This window comes from Mustela nivalis (assembly GCF_964662115.1).
Source record: "Mustela nivalis genome assembly, chromosome: 6".
In the NCBI taxonomy this organism is placed as follows: Eukaryota; Metazoa; Chordata; class Mammalia; order Carnivora; family Mustelidae; genus Mustela; species Mustela nivalis.
In genome coordinates this window covers 94,224,763-94,229,778 of record NC_139025.1, presented here as the reverse complement: position 1 = coordinate 94,229,778, position 5,016 = coordinate 94,224,763, and the positions used below count along the sequence as shown (strand labels likewise).

General features: G+C 33.9%; 1 pseudogene across 1 annotated transcript; it reads right to left on the bottom strand.

The window, feature by feature from the left end:
* Positions 1-571: 571 nt before the first annotated feature.
* LOC309866618 (olfactory receptor 4K14-like) lies at positions 572-4,814 on the bottom strand (annotated as a pseudogene). The gene is made up of 2 exons: positions 4,783-4,814; positions 572-1,249 (listed from the first exon to the last, which is right to left on the bottom strand). The product of its transcript is annotated as an olfactory receptor 4K14-like (transcript).
* Positions 4,815-5,016: the final 202 nt, after the last annotated feature.

Sequence of the window (5,016 nt, the reverse complement as noted above, 5' to 3'; positions counted from 1 at the left end):
CAGTTATATTATAATTACAAATTACATTTGTATAAAATATGATAAAATTAAAATTATTATATTGTGATATGTCTTATAAGGTAGTGATACTATAAAGTTATATGATAAAATTGTATTTAAAGTATAAAATTATATAGAATAAAACTACATGATTTTTGTTGTAATCAACTATTTCTCAGAAATATAACACAATAAATATATCAATATTTATCAATTAAATATATCAATAAAACATCAGAATGAAATCTTTATGCAGAATCCTTTTAAAGAAAAGATATTCCCTAAATGAGTAAGAACATGTAGATATAAGGAAAGGTGGAATTCAGTGATGTCATGTGTTGGTTACCCAGTTTCTTCATAGTGGTTTTCATCTTTTTATTCCTCTTTGTGTAGATAAGGGGGTTCAAAAGTGGAGTAAAAATGGTTTAAAACACAGACAGGAGCTTGTCCACAGAGACCTGACTGAAAGGCCACATATAAATGAAAATGCAGAGCCCAAAGAAGAGTATGACTAGTACGATTGTGCAAAGCAAGTAGAGAGTGCTTTGTATACTCCACCAGCAGCACGCTGTTAGGCAGTGATGAGGATAACAGTGTAAGACACCAAGAGGAACACAAAACAGTTCATGGACAGCAACCCACAGTCTGATATCATACATATATCTAAGACATAGGTGTCTATGCAGGCAAGCTTGATCCTGAGAGGAAGGTACGAAGAAGCTGTCCAACTCATTGGGGCCACAGTAAGGCAAATTCACAGTAAAAGCTACTTGACTGATGGAGTGCACAAATCCAGTGACCCCTGAAACCAACACCAGACCCATGCAAGTATTCCGGCTCATCATGGTCATGTAATGCAAAGGTTTGCATATAGCCACATATCTGTCATAGGCCATGGAAACCAGAAGTACCATCTCAGTCCCACCAATAAAGTGAAAAAAGATTTGAGCCATACATCCTCCAAAGAAGATGAGCTTTCGATCACTAAGAAAGTCCCTGATCATCTTGGGGGTGGCAAATGAGGCTAGCCATATATCTAAGAAAGATAGATAGATTTCCCAGCAGGAAGTACATAGGAGAGGAGTGCAAGTGGGAGTCAGAAATTACAGTGACCACAATGATGAGGTTACCCAGCACAGTGGCCACATAGATCCCAGAGAAAAATATAAAGTAAAAATGCTGGAGGTGTTGTGAAGTGCAGAGTCCATACAACACAAATTCTGATACAAGGCATAATTCTACAGCTCCACTATCTCAAGTTTCAAATTGTGTCCTGAATCTATATAAAGAAAGGAGGTGGACATGAAAGGGCCTGCCAACTACCAGGTACATGAAAGTGATCACCTAATTTTATCTGAATGTAATTTTAATTTTAAAGACAAAATGTGAAATACAATATGGGAATGATTAGATCCAAGTCCAACAATAGAGTTTGCTTGTCTCCCATGTAAAGGCTGCTTAAAATCTTCCTGTTTTTATTTTTTAAAGCTATTTATTCGGATAAAATGTACCTACCTACCAAAACTCACCCATTTTAAGTGTGAAACATAATGATTTTTAAACAAATTTATGGAGTTACACAGTCTTCTCCACAATGCTTGCTTTGAAACCTAGACAATCCAGGAACTTCAGGGACTTCTGGTAGTAGTAGTAGTGAAACTACCTTATCTTCTGTATTCATTTGCTTGTTCACATGCTCACTCATTCAGACCATGTCTATGTAACACTGAAAGTTCCCATTCTCAATTTAGTTAATAAAGCAATCAGTATAAAAGAAAATAAATTAATTAACCTAAGGTTTATACAGTGCCCTCGATCCCACATTTTATTACAGATCTTGTCATCTCTATTGATCAGTTGGGTTTGGGATTAAAAGGCCAATGATCCAACTCATTTGTAGATTTACAGTGTATAAACTACTTATGACAAGATTTTAGAATGGCTTCAATGAAATAAATATTTTTAAGATCTTTCAACAAGGACCTCAGCATAAAACTAGGCAATAGTTGGGGAGAGGCATAGCTTTCACAGTATACATGAGTATTGATAAGTTCAGCACTTACTACAGCACTTACTTCACTCACTAAGAGGAAGATATTGTATAAACGTTTTGATAAAGATACTAACAGAATTCTTCATGAGTAATTTCACAAATGATGCAGAACTGTCCTTTGTATGAACTTTTATTATATTGGCCCTTTATAAAATTGAAGACTATAACATGAAATAATAGTTTGGTAAGGCCTATTATGTGGAGCTAAAGTTACATGTTCCAGATCTGAAATATTCTAATGATGGCACATGGCACTGTGACAGAATTTTAAAATCTAGAAGAATTCATGGTTATTCTATCTGTTTAAATCTCCTCAAATAACACCAGTCTCAATCAGGTTTTTGTGGATAACAGGGATTCAGACTCTTTTGTTCCTCTTGAAGTTATCTAGTGAAGTATATTAAAAGATTTAATTGCAAAACTTTTTAGGAATAGGTGTTACCCCTCTTTAGAATGGGCTTATACATCTGATGTTAAACATTGCTGTGGACAAGATGGAAATAATCACAATTCAGAATCTCTTCACAAGTTTTCTTAGATGACACTAACACCAGCTAGCATACATAATTCAGACCATAATGGGTATTCTTTATTGGTATACTTTTGCTCTGTGGCTATGAAAATTTTCACCTGAAAGCATAAAGCATAACTGGGTTTCAGTAGTGTGCTCTAGAGATTAGGTGAGTGGAAAGTCAAAATAATCAAATGGAAATTCAGGAAAAAATGTTTAACTTGCTATTGAAGTAAAGATGCTCTGGAATTAGATATTGGTGACAGTTGCACAATTTTGTAAATGTATTAAAAACCATTGAATTGTATGTAAATTATATGTCAATAAAGCTCTTTTAAAAATGGATGCTAAAAGAAGAGGAATAAATTAACTTAAATAGGGTTCTGATTTCAGAGAACACTTTATCATTTACAAAGGCATTTAAAGATTGTAAATGTTAAAATTATAATCACAAACAAATGTTGTTGATTTTGTATACCTACAAATGCTACTTAGGAAACAAATATAAAAATGACAAAATTGATTTTAACTGACAAGTTAGTATTATTTCCTCCAACAATTTCAATGTAAAAAATAATGAATGAATTAGTCTCTGGTTGATTTGTATGTTCAGACACACATTCACTAAATGTCTATCAAAGGCTGTTTACTGCCCGGAGTTAGATGCTCACTGCTGGTGCTGCCCAATCCCTCAACCTGTATTTCAAATCTACTATACCTGAACAGAACTTCTGAAAAAAAAAATATATATATATATATTTATCAAATCCTCTATAGAATCATATATACATACATATATATATATGATTCTATAGAGGATTTGATAAGCTCTTTCTGCTCCTCCTAGAAAATAATTCCAGAAAAGCATCACTTTAAGAAGTTAGAGGACTTCAGATTTGAGTCTTCTTTGGACTTTAGATATAAGTATATATATCCTCTCTCCCATCAAATTAATAATCCCTTAAAGATGGGACATTGATGGACAATTACTAAAATGGAGCTTAAGGAATAAACTATAAGTGGAAATTTGCACTATTAAATCATGTTCATTTACTCAAGTGACAAAGGAAGAAAGATTTTAAAGATGTCAGATTCTATGAACCAGGTACAATTATTTTAATAGCTTAAGCAGGATAATATGTATATGTATGCAGTTAATACACCAAAAAATGTGCCTTTCCTTTAGATAATAAAATTAACAAGTCACATTTGTTTTAAAGATTTTATTTATTTATTAGAGAGAGAGAGAGAGTACAATTAGGGGGAAGCAGCAGGAAGAGGGAGAAGCAGGCTCCCCACTGAGCAGGGAGCCCAACAGGGCTCCATCCCAGGACCCTGTGAACATGACCTGAGCCAAAGGCAGACACTTAACCAACTGAGTCACCGAGGCATCCCAACAAGTTATATTTTAAAATATACTGAAAATCTGCCAATGTTGCATATTATTTTATGTAATTTTGATCAAGCACAATACTTTGGGACATCACATTGGCATGCGCCAAAATATTTGTTTTCTTCAGATTCATATAGTCATGAATAATGAACTCTCCTGGTGTCTGGGCTACTTTGCACATTATTTATGATTGTTATCCACTTACCTCACCAAATCATTTTAAGTTAATTCAGGATCTTCTGCTAAAGTCTGCATGCTAATTACAAATATCTTGAATGTTCTGATGAATGATAATCATATTTACAACTATTCACATGGCATCAATTCCATATTAGGTATATAAGCACAATTGCATTTATAAGACATTTCACTGCCAATTCCGTATCTGGTATAGTATAAAGTATCACCTTTTATCTTGGCTTCAGATAGTTGTATTTCACATAAAAGGAATCACAAAATCTTTCTAAGTTTGTTTCTCCATTTAAAGCACACAGATTATAAACAATAAAGAAAAAGTATAGAAGTAAACTTTGTGCATCAATGTCACTTGTTTTTGATATGTAGTTATTATTTAGGTACAAATACACTATGTTGACCCAAGAATAATGGAGAAGCTTATGACAGCTAAAACAAGTGAATATTTGCATGGAGGTAGGGAAATGTTGCCTAAATATGATGACTTATTTTATGCGTCAATTTAGGAGAGTGTTTTTGGATGAAATTAACATTGAATGAGATGAACTCTAAATAAAACATATTTTCCTCCATAAGATAGGTGGGCCTTATCCAATCAGCTGAAGGCCTGAATAGACCAAAAACACTCACCTTCCCCACCAAGAAAGAACTCTCCAGTACATGGTCTTTGATTTCATCTGTACCATCAGTTCTCCTGGGACTCTAGTCTTCCAGTCCAACAATAGAGTTTGGATTTGCATGCTCTGAAAAACACATGAGCCATTCCTTTTAATAAATATCTCTCTTTCTATGTCTCTGTCTCTGTCTGTCCCTGTCCTCTTCTCTTCCCTGAAAACCCTGACTTACACCATAAATATCAAGCTA